The sequence below is a fragment of the Nuphar pumila genome, chromosome 1 (genome assembly GCF_984573655.1).
Source record: "Nuphar pumila chromosome 1, dmNupPumi1.hap1.1, whole genome shotgun sequence".
In the NCBI taxonomy this organism is placed as follows: domain Eukaryota; kingdom Viridiplantae; phylum Streptophyta; class Magnoliopsida; order Nymphaeales; family Nymphaeaceae; genus Nuphar; species Nuphar pumila.
In genome coordinates this window covers 21270655-21287076 of record NC_143249.1, presented here as the reverse complement: position 1 = coordinate 21287076, position 16422 = coordinate 21270655, and the positions used below count along the sequence as shown (strand labels likewise).

The 16422-nt window shown below is 37.2% G+C and overlaps 1 pseudogene; it reads left to right on the top strand.

Annotated features, from left to right (window-relative positions):
• Positions 1-6606: 6606 nt before the first annotated feature.
• On the top strand, positions 6607-10087 carry LOC149848296 (gibberellin 20 oxidase 3 pseudogene; annotated as a pseudogene).
• The last annotated feature ends 6335 nt before the right edge of the window (positions 10088-16422 follow it).

Sequence of the window (16422 nt, the reverse complement as noted above, 5' to 3'; positions counted from 1 at the left end):
CATAATAAATTATGATTTTCTAATATGACAAAACTCTAACTTTTTAAGATTTCATCATATACAATACTCTTGCAATCTATGTGCTTCATCATCACATCCCCACTTAGTTGCGTAATTACATCTTCAAGAGAAGGGGAAGTGAAAGAGGAAAGAAGGGAGGATCGAATTTGCTCGAATTCGGGCCTAAGCCTATTCAAAAAAGTTAAAAAAATGATCATCTTCTAATTGTTTATGCCTAAGTTCAATAGCCTCTCATTTGGGCTCAAGCATAGCAAACTCATCCCAAATAGATGATAATTTCGCGAAATACTCTCTAATAGTCATTTCATTTTGTTGAAGGTTCAATGCCCTTTTTGAAGATAATACTTGTGGGACAAGTCCCTTGAAGTGTACACATATGTGTGATACCACTATCATTTTGGATCGATAATTTCATACCCAAATAGTTATAAATATGATTTCTTAAAAAAACATGATACCACTATGTTGCATACCATGCATAAAGTTTTAAAGCATGAAAAACATCCCTTCACGCATTCATACAGACAAATCATAGAAAGAATGATTTATGATGATTATTTATCATTATATTCAAATAAATATCCACATGCAGGTGCAAATTTTAATTAAACATATACTTTTCAAACGCATTGCAATTAAGCAATATCATAAACTACGAGCAACATGCATTAAGAATAAAGCTCAAGTTTTCATATCTAAATTCAATTTTAATATGCACCAAATTCATAATCAATGTGAGAAATCATTTTTTGTCTCGTTATCATTTGGGTATGGCAAACATTATCGGGCCATTCATTTTTTAAGACTTTGATCTTATCAAATATGATAATAAGTAATCAAACCACAAGCATGTCAACATATAAGTTCAAATCCATTAACGGATTCAAATAAAAATCCATATCCAAATTCATTAGATTTATATGAGTCAATATTTAAAACTGACTTGAGATGTTAACATCAAGTCTAACATGATTCATATTAAAAAAATGATTTTAATCCAAGCTTAAATAGCTTAAAAAAACTATAGGTCACATACGATATCACTATATCCTTAGGTTTCAAATTTGAATAGATCCATACAACATATCCAAAGTTATACTTTTTCGAATATATCATTAGATTCATACAATAAGAGGACCCAATAAAGATCTACTCAACTATTCATCCTTATAACATAATCTTCCATAATATACCTAACAAGTTATTCTTGGATCTCACTTGTGCTTTGTTAATTAAGAGAACCAAATCAAGACATTCAAAATAGACTCAATTTTAAGTACACACACAATATTACACCAGTCTATTACTTATTTAGTTTTACGTGATTTTATGAGTTTGAACTGATTATATATCAAGTTTATTCACATGCCTATTTTTAAATAATTATGATTTCACTAGAGTCCAAAACCATGTCCATGCAAAATTTATTAGGTCCAAATATGTAGCTTGATACTATTCAGAACCATCATAAAATCTAAATTAAATATGGATTCATACAATCAGAGGATTTAAAAGAGGGACCATACAAGAGCATACATGCATTAAACATATATAGATTGATTATGCCTGTATAAATGATTCTAGATCTCATAGTGCTGGTGTGATAACACCCTTTTGAGTTATATAAAATTCAAGTAATTAATATATAAATTTTTTAGTTTAAAACCTTATTTTTGAAAATTAAGAAAATGAAACTCATCATATTGTTTGGAGTTTAATACTGTAAGCATGGGAGGTAAAATGGAGAAAGGGGGAAATGTAGCCGAGGGAAGTCGATCCTCCAGAGTGAGGTTGATGGCTGATCGACAACCATCAACAAGGCACTACGATAGGGGCATAACGAGAAGCGATGTTGTCGGTGATTCCCGTTGTGCTCTCTACCTGTGATGTAGCAAAAAAAAAAAGAGGGGTCATCAAAGATGAAGTGGCGACCACTCGACGAAGAAAAAAACTCTCATGCTTTTTGTTTCAAAATCGGTGATTTAGATAAGCCTTTTTCTTTGGCCTTTATTCCTCTTCCTCAATCTGAGCATCATTTGAACATGGATGATAAGAAAAAAAATTTAATGGTGATCTTTGTCTAATTCTGACAGTGAAAAAAAAAAGAGTGAAAATCCCAAACAAGCGGCACAAAACATGCTCGAAACTCGATTAACCCTAAGACAAAAACATAGGGTTAAATAAAAACATAAACAAAGAAGAGATTTTATAGAATCTTTAAATCGTACTATACATTGTTCATGCATTTTGTAAAAAATGTAAATCTTCCTTTTTATTTTTATATTATTATTAAATGTATAAATTCATGCATCATTTATGTAGTTCTTCACAAAATCTGCATATTTTGTTTCTTATGAACCGTTTGCATGTGGATACAAGCATTCATGTGAATATTATGATATGCATCCATGAAAGCAAATTCAGATTTTATAAGTTTGTGAACTCATGTATGTGTCTGTGTATATGTGCATTTAAACATGATGACGATGATGTATGTGTTTGATTTTTCACACCATCGTGATATCATGCTATTTATATGTGATAAATTTCTTTATTTAATTTCTTATGTTTAGATACAACGACACAACACAGATTTATCATGCTTATACAAACATTTAATGCACATATTTATGCATTTAAAAATATGCTCATGATTCTGCACATCTGAATATCATATTGTGATATGCTTGTGCACTCGAACTGCATGTGCATGCTTGTTTCACATGCATCCAAAACATGTGATGTGTGAAATTGCGTCATACTAGAGATCTTGATAATATATACATGCATGTTTAAGCATATAGTACATATTATGCATAGATACATATTTAACATGCTTATACACAAACACATAATCTATTCACATTTATATCATAGATGAGCTTTGTGTAGTAGCATTCATCGGCACAAGACATACCCTGATGTAAAACAAAAGAAGTGTCTCTATACACAAAGTGTTTGCTACAATGCCTTAAAGAGGCTGTAAACATGAATAATAAAAAAAATATACCTAGATATGGTGATCTTTAGTGAATACACGATCTAATGACCTTAATATCGTCAATGAGGCTCTGATATCACTGTTAAAACCCGATGGTTCTTAAATTTGGTATGAATGGGTTCATCGAATCAAAGAAGCATGTATGCTAAAAGGAAGGGTTAAACCTCCAACCTTGTGATAACAAATACTCTACCATGTTGAGTTATTTCAACACTCTCCACATAGTGAAATTCACTCACAATCTTTTATTGAGCTCATGTTTTGCACACATATTCATTTGGCATGGTCATATACCTTTATATATGCATTTATGAAGGATTAAGATTAACTCCACAATTAACATAGAGATAATGCCCCTTTAATCTTGTAACCCTTATCCATAATCCATGCTCATTAAGTTACATGTATCCCATAAAATAATATTAAATTATATAATTAAATGACATAATAATCTTAATGAGCCCACCATTTTGTGATTCTTGGATTTCCATTTGTGAGACCCTATGACTACACTGAATCTGATACCTGGATCCAACACAAATTTTGTGGTATTAGTGTTGATTTGTAATATCCTCTTTACCCGATCATGAAAGATGTGAATTGCTCTAATGACTAGGGTTGCAATACCAATTCATGAGAAGCAAACTAATCCCAATCCTTTTATGTATATGATTGGAGCCTATAAAAAATAGGTGATATATTGTGTTTGTAAATGATTATATAGTTTTCTTTTATAAATTGTCTGAGAAAATATAATCTGCAATGTTTCTTTTCTCTCTTATATGTATTAATATAGTTTTTCAACAAAAAATTGTTACAGTGTACATGGGTCATTGGATAACTATCAACTTTGCTTTTGTGATAGAATGTTTTTCTGTTGGCACTGGACCTGAGGATGAGCTTATTATATCTAAGAGATCATATATTTTCTTTCTTCTTATTTCATTTTTAGTTGTTTTCCCTTTCAGCTGCCCTGTCCACCAGGACAAACAGTTTATTTAGTATGATAATGAGATGCATTGAAAAATTAGCTGAAGCATATACATAATCAAATAGAGAAATGCTTGGAGGCATGCATATAAGCATTTTATTAAAGAAAACAGTCTTTCCTCTAAGATTAATTCTTTGGTGCATGAGTTGACTCCAACTTTGCTTTCAAGATACAACTAAGCCATATTTTTCGCATTAAACATGACTCTATCTTACACTATGAAGGCCGTCTACTATGACACGATTACCTTTGAGTAGCTTTGAATAAGAAAAGTGATGGATGAAAAACAAGAAAAGAAAATGATACAAATCACAAAGGATTCCTAGTATATATAATCTTAGGTGAATAGATGTCATGGGTAAATGTACAACAATTGTATTTCAATGGCTAGTGGTTAATTGTCATACAACAACCAACACAATTAAGTATTCAACGGTTTGATAATGGCTAACTCATTTAGGAATCTAACATTCAACAATCAATCCTTCCGTGATAAATGCATAATTTTGAGATATAATTTGAAACAATCTCCACTTGAATCATGAAGCTCTTGTACATAAATGAAGGTACCTTTTGGTTTGAACCTTGAATTAGTGTTAGTTTGTCATTGTAAGTTTGAAACCTTAGTAGCTTTGCTTTGAACTAAAGATTCTAATTGACTTTCTAGATATATGCTGTAACACGCACATTCACTTCAAATGATAAAGTGTGTTTACCATATTTAAAGCTACGAATTACTGTACAATATCCAAGATTCATGAGGACTCTAGAAACAAACCTAACTCTCATGGAATGTGACCTAGCATTCACAGGTGAGTCATTTAAAGGTAATAAGCATGTTTGAAATACCTCAGCCATAAGACATAAATCTCATTAAGAGTTTGATATAAACCGATCCAAACTTATCTCCATCCATCATGCATGTAATGAAGGTGACAAGTTATGAACTATAAGTGCAGTTAATGGCTAATAAATTAAATTGGATAACTGACACAAGGAAATTTGAAGGGGGTTACTCCTTGATTAGGTAATTCCATGTCTATGAATGCAAAGTAATTTAAAATAGCAATAACTCCCGTACCATCAATTTGTTATGGAAGTTATAAAAAACATAATAAAAGCATATCAGAAATCATGTCTATGCCCTTATGGTATAACAATCCCTTGAGTCTTGTGAAACCCACCTCATTCTTAATTGCCCTAATATATACATACATGTAAAACATCAAAAGGTATGTCAAAACAATCATATTGATCTACCCATTTTTCAAAGGTGTAGATTCTACGACCATAATTCATGAAAAACAGTATAGAATGGTTACATTCATTTGAACAAGGTTTTCTAATATGGTAATCCCAACACAATCCATACTAAAGCATCTTCAGATTTAACCATATGGTAAATATATATAATTTTGAGACACAATTCCAACAAGATGTGCTAAGAAAATCCTTGCATATGAAACAATCCATCGAATACATCTTGTCTATGTCACACGGACACTCCATTTTGTCCCCATGTCTCCCATGGCACGAGTTGACACCAACACCGACATGTACATATATTATTCTAATATATTGTAACAATTTAATTTCTCTTGGTGAGGGTTCCTTATGTGGGCCCAGTTTTAACAAGGTTTTTCTGGCTTCGATCATGGGCCCCACCCAGGTTTTTCTCGTTTCGGTGAGGGTTTTTTGTCATAAAAAAAAATTAAATATTGTTTAACATTATTTCAGTAAAAAATCACTTTCAAATATTAAAACATCAAAAATATAGATTTTTAATGATTAAAAATATTGAAAATTTTCTGTGACCTCATTTTTCATTTTTTTTTTTTGAACTTATAAGTTAAAACCCTTTTTTGTGTGTCGGGTCATACTGGTACTGTCTTTGTGACACAGTATCTGGAATTATCTTTTCCAAACTCACCGCTAGACTATCATGATAGCAAAATCCAGATTTGTTTAGGAAAGAACGGGGGATATAACTACAATATCCTTTTCCAAATTTTGAAGGCTAGTCTAAAATCCTGATTTTTTTTTTAAGGCAAGCTGGGCCTACCAGATATCTCTTAAACCCCATGTGGCAGAGGGATTCGAACCTGGGCCTTCGGCTTGGTACAGGACCCCGCTTACCAGATTTGCTTCTGGAAGAACAAGACATATCTTGAATTTATTTTTTCGAACTTTCAAGGCTGGTTTACCAGGATAGATAATGGGCAAATCCAGATTTGATTATGGAAGAACGAGACATATCTTGAATTTCCTTTTCAGAACTTTCAAGGCTTGTCTACCTGGATAGATATTGGGCATGCAAATACAGATTTGCTTATGAAGAAACCGTACATATCTAGAAATTCCTTTACGAGAGCTCTCAAATCTACATAACATGGCTAGGCTGGTCAAAAATCTAGTAACCCCATAGTCAACTCCTTATAAGGGCATTTTTTTTTCACTTTAATGACATGAGGCCATTATAAAAAAAGGTTAGGGGCAAAAATGAGAGGCACCCTTATATTAGACCCCTCTCCGCCCTCCAAATCTCTCAATACCAACTTGGCTTCCATTGACTTTTCTTCCCCTCCTCGCCACCATGGCGTCCATTTCTGGCCATGCTAAGCATACGGCCTACATATGGCCGGTGAGAGAGCGGCCGGCTTTCGAAGCCGGCGAGCCGCTCAACGAGCCGGTGATCGACCTCGCTGGGTTCTTTGCCGGAGACGAGGACTCGACTGGGCTCGCTGCTGAACTCATCAGCTCGGCTTGCCAGAAACATGGCTTCTTCCAAGTGAAGAACCATGGGGTGGACGAAGAGCTGATCTCTGCTGCACTTCATAACATGGAAACCTTCTTCAGGCTTCCACTGCATGAGAAGAAGAAGGTGCAGGGCTATTCTGATTCTCACTCCCACCGCTTTGCTTCCAAATTGCCTTGGAAGGAGACCCTCTCCTTCCCATTCCATGCCTCCGATCCTAACCTTCTCCTTGATTACTTCCAATCCTTCATAGCTCAGGATTTCATCTCAATTGGGTAAGCATGTCTATGCAACAACACATACATTTTTTTCATATTTACACGGAGAAGCCGGCCTTGCACTGCCTGCCGTGCTTAGGGTCACTGTCCTGGTAGCCTAAAACTCCGTGGGCTTACCCCTTGCCCTTCATGCACATACACGAAAATGGTTTCAACTTGTTTTTTATCATTTTTCTGTGGACTTTTTTGTGAACATATATGTGGGCATATTTTAGTGTTGGTATAGGCCAGTTTCAGGCCAATACCCCATCATCATATTCATGCTTATTTGGTATATTCCTCCCTCATATAACATACATAGAAATTGTCATGGAGATCATGAATCCATGCCAGTGTCTTTGGTTAGGCACGGTTGTGTATACATGCATGCACCACATGCTGGAGCATATATCGAGAAAACAAGATGCAGGTACCATGATTCATGCACCGTAATCATCTTTGCTCTAGGGTAAGTTTTACAATGCATGTATTTTATTAATATATAGAGGTCATATTTTATGCAGCGGAGCTGCATGTTTAGCATGAAGCTCCACTAGTGCTGGCCATCCATCTTGTTATTTGTGGAGATGGGTCCCGTGCACCTACGCTGCATACAATGTGAAATCTAATACATTTATATGTAAAATTTTACATGTAAAAAACATGCACACAGTTTTTTAATGACGGGGAACCCACCTAGGATTCAGTGATCACATCCTGGCCTACACTAGATGGCAAACACCAAGAGTAAAACTTGCCCCACAATCACACTCTTGGTGAAGTCATAGACACGCCCTTTGGTGGTTAAACCTTGAGATATGTAGCCCCAAGGGGTTTGGCACAGTGGGATGGGGCCTAGGAAGCTATACGGAAGATTTAGGTTCAAATCCCACCGGTATCACCTTCTTGTGCATGCAGAAGCTGGTGCCTTCCTGGGGAGAGGGGTGCACCATGGTTTATGCTGTCTGAGAAGCGACTGTATGTATTGCAGGCATAGTCTATCCCGACCAGGTCTCTTACTTCCATAATAGAAAAAAAAAACTTGAGATATCTGAGACCTCCAGACTCTCGACCCCCTCCCCCAGACAAGAGGACATCCATCAACGCGATGTGAAAACAAGCATACATGCATCATCCAGGCATATTGAAATAATTTTAGCCATATTTTCCGTGGGTTCTGTTTCAGATTTGTGTACAAGGAGTACTGTGAAGCAATGACAGACTTGTCTCTGAAGATACTGGAGCTTCTGGCTGTCAGTTTAGGGTTGGAGAGGATGAGTTTGAGGAGGTTTTACCAGGATAGTTCCTCCATAATGCGATGCAACTACTATCCTTCCTGCGAGGAACCTGACCTCACACTCGGAACAGGCCCTCACTGTGATCCGACTTCCCTCACCATCCTTCACCAAGATCATGTTGGAGGGCTTGAGGTATTTGCTGATGGGAAATGGCGCCAAGTTACTCCAAGGCCTGGTGCATTGGTCATCAACATTGGTGACACTCTCATGGTATCGCTATCTTGACCATATCTTCTTGTCCTCTTTGTAGTTATTGATATGATAGCAAAATAGTTCTCTATATAGCAAGATATCATTATTTCAAAAAAGCATTTTTGTCTTTCAAAAAAATATAGCAAGATATCATATTCTGTCGGTACGTGTTGCTGAATATCAATGTGGCCAGCTGGTGTATAATTTAATTCACAGACCTTGCAGGTTCAAACCCCAGTGGTACCTTGAATAATAACTGTTGGGGTCTGCCTAACCCCAGCTTGCCTTAAAAAAAAAAAAAAGTCTGTTGGGGGTAGAGTTGCCGAAAACATGCTCTTGAAAATGGTGTTGGGGTTTCCGACTCCATTCTCAAAGCAGTGTTTTGGCAACATCACTACTCTGAAACAACAAAGATGTTGGAGAATACGCAAGGCACTGCTCAGAAACAGCGGAGGGTGTTGCGAAAACCACAATCCGCACTGCCATTTCAGGGCTCCTGAACAGAGACCAAATAAATGACAGATAGAACTTGCCTATACAATTTTTTCAGAAAGAATAGTAGATAAACAAGATTTCTTTGATTTGATCACAGGGCTTAACTGATAACTGAGATAAAGTAGGAATTTAATTGTATGACATATATGTATGTATATATATATATATAGTGCTCAGGGATTCTTTGTTTTCGGCTATGTATGATATGGCCTTTAATTTGTGCAAGTTATATTGTAGGTTTTTTTGCTCTCTTTAGACCAATGTTATTATCGACCTGTATCGGCAGAAAATCGATAAGCTGCAGGCCTTTAATCGGCTATTTGTAAACTATAAACTAAAGAGGCTCAACTCTCCTCATCTGGTTGGCATTGCACCTTATCCCTGCTCAACAAATGTGGATGAACGAAGGCATATCTTAAGGGTCACATCAGGCTTTTGGCTCTTAACCCAATACAGGACGGATGACCTTTACTTTCTCTATTTGACTGACATAGACACACCGTTTTGGCTGCGTATTCCTGGTGGCATGAGCGGTCATGCTGACAGTACACACATGTACAGATATTATTTAAATATTATTTTAATAAATTTTAATATTTTTAGCAATTTTTAAATAAAATTTATTTTACATATTAAAATATCAAAAAAATAGTTTTTTATTGATTAAAATTTTGAAAAACTTTTGTTTTTCTCTTTCTTATTTTCCATGAAATTATCAAACTTGCAACTCGAATCCACATGGGATGTCGGGTGAGACCCGTATCTTTGCGACACATCTGTGTGTAACAACACGCATGTCTTGTTTCGTGGCAGGCATTTACCAATGGAAAATACAAGAGCTGCTTGCATCGTGCAGTTGTAAACAAAGTGTGTGAGAGAAGGTCCCAGGCTTTCTTCCTTTGCCCTCGCAAGGATAATATCGTGAAGCCTCCGGAAGAGTTGGTGCGTAGGGATGGCAGAAGAGTGTACCCGGACTTCACTTGGGCTGCTCTTTTGGACTTCACACAGAAGCAGTACAGGGCTGACATGAATACCTTGGATCAATTTAGCAATTGGCTTCTCCAACAACAAAATTGATCTGCTGAAATATTTAGACCCATATACAATATAAACATTGAAATAAGTATATTGGGTTCCCATCATAAAAAAATAAAGGACAATAATCATGAAATCATTGAATGCCTTTATGTATGATGCTTCAACTCTCTATTTTGGGTACCAACTCTTAGTGAGTCCAAAACAGACACACACACGATGCACATATATATGCACACACGCACGCACACACTTGTACATGCACTAAATGCTTAAAATAATCTCTACAGCTTTTGCTGCATATGTCAAGTCACTTATACAGTACATAAAAATCAAAACTTGTCAATATAGATAGGACCCATTAGATTCAATCATTGTTCTGAATAATTTCAATGCAAAATTTCTTTCCCAAGAATGACAAAACAGGTGGCCCCAACAACACCAACATGCCACTAATTGGTGTTTTTGTTAGCAAGTTGGGGTTAGGCAGACCCCTACCAGCACATGCCAGTAAATGTCAGTAGATCTTAACATACGCATTGCACAATATGGCATTGCCACCACAAAATAATGTCTATTGTTTTTTTTAGAGAAAGTAAAAATAAAATAATGTCTATTGTTTTTTTTAGAGAAAGTAAAAATAAAATAATGTCTATTGTTATTTACCCTGTTTTGTGCAACACCTGATATATCTCGTCTTTCATCGCTGGCATGCACGGTTCCTTTTTTTTTTTCAGTTTTCTGCTGGTCCTAATGCAGGTGTCCAGCGATAAAACCCTTGAGGACCCATTGTACCCTCTAGCAATATTCCTTGGCTTTCCAGCAAAGTACAAATCCCAGATATTGAATGCTTTTCTTTTCTTTTTTCTGCTAAATATGACCATCATATTTTTTTTTTTATCTTTTTTCTTTTAAAAACGGTAAGAAAATCCACTTAACATTTACATTATTATAAGATCATGCTTATCTATCTTTTCAAATATTATGAAAATTAGCCTGGTTAGGAAAATATTTCTCAAACACCAGCCTCCAACTTACCATAGTTAGTCATGTTTAGCATGTCACCATCCTCTCCTTTTTTACCATTTAAACAAAAGTAAGTGGGGGGTTTCCTGGCCCCACGAGCACCATCACCTACTGCAGAGCATGTCGTCTTGCATGGTTGCTATCGTTGGAGCACATGATATCCCCACCAGGTTGGGCTAGGGCTTCATCTATCTAATTGTAGAGAGCGAGAGAGACGAAAGAAATACAACAATACTACTTACGAAGATCAACAAAATGTTGAACCCATGAAATGAACAAGAGCAAAAGCCAAAGCCAAAACAAATAAAAACAAGCAGAAGAGAAAAAGATCAGACCGACAAAAGCGTCAGCAGGAATCACGTAAACATTCACCAAGAGTTTATGCACCAAATTATGAATGTTAACCAGAATTTGATAAAAATGAGCATCGTTGTGCGCCATCCAAACAAACCACCAAGAGGTAAGCAACCACGTCCGCCAGATCAACCTTCACCTCGTGCTGGGCCTAATATCAGATCGATCCCAAAGGACTCCTCCTTAACAAACACATCTGAAAGGTCCTGTTAAAGAGTTCCACAAATATTGGGCAAGACCAGAACAAGTGAAATGTAGATTCTTCCGCAGCTTAACAAAGCAAGCACCAACTCAGGAGTTGAAGGCCCTACTTCTTTAAATTACTGTGGATATGGATCTTATCATACAAAATTAATCAAGCAAGAACCCAAGAATGGGGAGAAGGACCCTTCGCCCAATGCACACTCTCAGGCAACCAATCATCCCCCCGAGGGAGCAATGATCTATAGACTTTAGAGATGAGGAACTCCCCGCTTGGCACAGGCGCCCAGTGAAACCACTGACCAAAATTTTTGGAGGCCTCAAAATGATCTCTAAAGAAGGCTAAAGCCCTCAACCATGATTTACGCAAATGCGAGAATGCCAAACCCCGGGTTTCTAGGTGAACCGAGATAAGAGCAGGAGCCCCATATTTAGCAAGAAGCAAACAAGCACAAGGGTTATCCGGTTGGTGGGCCAACCAATATTGCTTGGTGACAAGAAAAATGCTCTGCAATCTGTGCACAAAAACACCTAAACCAGCCATACGCTGAGGTAAGATCACTGAACGACAACCAATCAAGTGACGCTTACCCTTGAGTTGACACCCAGACCATAGAAAACCTGACAGCAAGCGCGTCAGCTACTTCTCCACTCCCACTAGCATCACAAACATAGACATAAATTTTTTTGAAATAGTGAAAAGAACATGTCTGACTAAAGTCAGACAACCAGCGATAGATAGATAAGATGACTACCATGATAGTAATTTGTGCTTCACTTTTTGAAGCGTCAGAGCTTATGCAGCAGAAGAGAGGCACTTCACTTGTAACGACAAGCCCACGTATATTATAGGCAACTTAAAAATAATGCAATTAAAAATCCTCCTCCCAACTACAAGCATAGTGGACTAAACATTGAATATAGTAAGAGAACATTTGTTCTCATTCAGAGAAAGCCCGAATAGAGAGATGAAGAACTGAAGGATAAGCTTGAACCTAAGTATCTGCTGAACATTAGCACAACAAAAAATGATCATATTATCAACATAAGTAAGAATATGACCTGAAAAGTCCAAAATCTGCAAAGGATCAATGAATCGCGATGCCACTACCCGCTTAAGCTAGACCACAAGACCCTCAACAACTGCATTGAACAATAAAGGCGAGAGATGACACCCTTGTCGCAGACCCCGCCCCAGCTTAAACCAGTCTCCTCTAACACCATTGATATTTAACATGCCCTGGGCATTTAAGACCAACTCCCTCACCCAACCAGAAAAATGACGACCAATCTCAAAATTAGATAACATATGAAATAAGAAGGGCCAATGCACAGAATCAAAAGCTTTATAAAAATCTAATTTAAGGACAAAGTAAGGTTGTCCATTATGTTACAAGGAATAGACAACCTCTAACACCATAATGAACGAGTGTTGGACCCTCTTATTATGGATGAAGGCGAACTGAGATTCTGAAAAAATCTGGTGAGCCATCAATTTCAGCATATTCGCCAAAACCATGGCAAACATTCGATAGCGAACACTTATAACTGAGATCGGGCAGAACCGAGAAATTTCAGTGACCTCATCATCTTTTGGAATAAGCGAAATAATAGCTAAATGAAAATGATAAGGCTGTCTGAAGTTACGATAGAACTCGTCAAACATGCTCATCACGTCTGACTTAACATAGTCCCAAAAGATTCTGAAAAAGTTGACATGAAACTTGTCAATATCGGGCACTTTCCAACCCGACAGATCCTTAATGGCCCTAAAAATCTCATTTTCAAAGAACCTGCTTTGCATAGATCTGACTTGCTCATGCTGAATCGACCCAACTAGGACATTACTAATAACACCCTCCGCAGCGAACAAAGCATAATATGAGGCCTTAAAATATAGCATGGCTGTCGAATTAACGTGTTGATTGAGATATGGAACACCCACAATGGAGATAAAAGGAACAACCTTCTTCATATGACAATGAGAAGCATATGAGTAAAAAAAATTAGTGTTGCCATCACCAGCCGCAAGCCATTTCACCCTAGACCTCTACTTTCAATGAATTTCCTCCTTGACCCTCCAGTTTTTCAAGCGCATAGTTAACTCTAAGGACCTAGCCTGAAAACTGAGAAATTGCAAATTAGAGAGAGAGCTGAGGGAAGACATAGACTGATACAACGAAAAAATTTCATGATCTCATGCAACCATTTGCTGAAATTTCTACACATTACGGCTATGAAGTTAGGCCTTGATATCTTTAGCTAGATGAGAAAGCTTCTTTTGAACCTAGAGAGCCACCCAATGCTCATCAGAAGGATTGTTTCAAGAATTAACAATAAGCGTGAGAAAATCTGGCTTCTAAAGCCACAAATTTTCAAACACAAAGCTCTTGGTAGATTTAAAGCCCCCTCTTCATTGAGTGATGATCTGCTCATGGTCCGAGATTGAGAGAGCAAACAACACATGCTTAACGTCAAAAATGAGGTTCAATAAATTAGGAGTGACAAAGACCCTATAGCACGGGCGAGACCGCCTATTCAACCAAGAGAAGTGCTCCCTGGTTAGAGGGATAGGGTATAGGAGATGCCAATAAACAAAGGCTTGGAAACCTCACATAGAGGAATTAAGAATGATGAGGTTATTAGAGTTATAAATAGATAGCAAACAATTAAAATCTCTCATAAGAAGGTGACACTCCATGCTAGAAACGACAACCCTATCTAAATCATCCCAGAACGCGGGTCTCATGGCGACAAGATTAGGGCCATAAACAACAGAAACCATAACCCTTCTACCAACTGCCTGCAAATTGAAAGCAACAGATAGAGATAAAAGACTCACGTCCAGCTGAGAAAAATTTAAAAACTACTTCCTCAAGATAAGGATACCTCCGGCATGGTTGACCGCAAGCTTAAAGAAATAATCAACTTTCCGTCAGATGCTAGAGGCGATCGCGAGCGGGATGACCTCCATTTTAGTTTCACATAAAGCAAACAGGTCGGACTTCTCCTTCCTGACCCAATTAGCCAAAAACAGGCATTTTGTAGAACAATTTAGGCCCCTAATATTTCAACAAATAGTTTTCATGGCACAAAATCTGGAAAAACCCAGAGCTGGTGGGATCGAGATGACCTTCTTGGAGACCTCACATCGGTGTGTGTATATATATATATATATATATATATATATATATATATATATATATATATATAGAGAGAGAGAGAGAGAGAGAGAGAGAGAGAGAGAGAGAGATGCACTAGCTATCTAAAGCTGACTTGTCTAATGACTCACAAGAGAGGCAATCCTTCTTCATGTAAACGCATGCCAATCGTCTCCTCTAAGGAGAGTCCCAAGCGTGGTTTATTAGAGGAATAGAAAAGTCGTGTAAGACTTGTTCAAGATACCTCTTTCCCTACATGTAATATTTAATATAAAGTAGTTGAAACTCCTCTCTCAAGTCGGATTGAAAAGAGAGAGAACAGATCATCCGTGGGGGTAGGTCTTGTTCTAAGACCAAACCATGTTAAGATTTGTGTTTGTGTTTTCTTTTCTCTGATACTAGCTTGGGTGGGAAAATAAAGCCTTCTATTCACAACAAGCCAGTGGGAAGACAAGCTTTGATAGCGGAGGATAGTGATAAAAAAGTCACACATAAACTCTTATTTTTTTCATGAGGAACGAAGAAACCACCCTTGGAGTAAGAGACCTGGTCACATTAGAATTGGTTTGTTTAGGACTGAAATCTTGTACCTTTGAAAATTTTATTTTAAAAAGATTTTAGAATATGTTTTTTCCAAAATCAACTTCTTTCAAGAAATGTGAAGCTCTCATTGGTACGAGGTCAGACGATTCTTCCTTAAGTGGTGAGGGATAATCTGATCAAGACAGATTTCTTCAAAAAATAAGTTTTCTGAGCCTCCTTCAAGCACCTGTGAAATGAATCTAAGGTAGTGGACTCACCCAATGCTCAAACAGAACAAAAACAGTAGGAAAACAATTCATAGGAAAGTAAACAAAAGAAAATGTTAGAGTATACTTATTCGAGCTCTGTGAAACCCTAGCCTTGACTCATTGCACCGGCAAAGCCTCTTAACTTGACCGCGAGCTACAGATCCAGCAAAGTCTCCCATCTCTAACCAAAATTCCTATGTGGGAAGGACATTCTCCATAAAAAGACTACTCTACTAGATAGACATGACAACATAACTACTACTAGAATAGTACTTATAATTTTCACTCAAACTATATAGAAAAATCTCAAGAAAAGCGAAAAGCAATCTATCTAAGGTGGGAGAGTGCTGAGCACCCTACCCTTGTACTAGCTTAGAAGTAACCCAAGTAGGAAATCCAGCCTAGAGAGATACCTAAGAAACTAACTACCTATTCCTAAGAGGAAGGCTAGAGAATTATCTAGGTGAGGCCACTCCTCGAAGTGAAGCGTAAGAAGAAAGAAGGTAGGTGCTTATGGTTCTCGACTGAAGTACACACACTCAACTAGAAGAGCTCAAGATGTCTCAATGTGTTCAAATGAGGCCCCCAAGGAGGGTATTTATAGTTTCCCACCCAAAACTCCATCGAGATCTAATCCAGTGCTCAGATCCCCCCAATGTGGGTCAAATTTGTGCCATTTCTCCACCCAAGCATACACACTCAAGTGGAAAAGCTCAAGATGTCTCAATATGTTCAGTGAGACCCCCAAGGAGAGTATTTATAGTTTTTCACCCAAAACTCTATCAAGATCGGTGCTAGTGCTCAACACTGCCACAGATCCCCAAAATTTGGGTAAAGTTTGGAT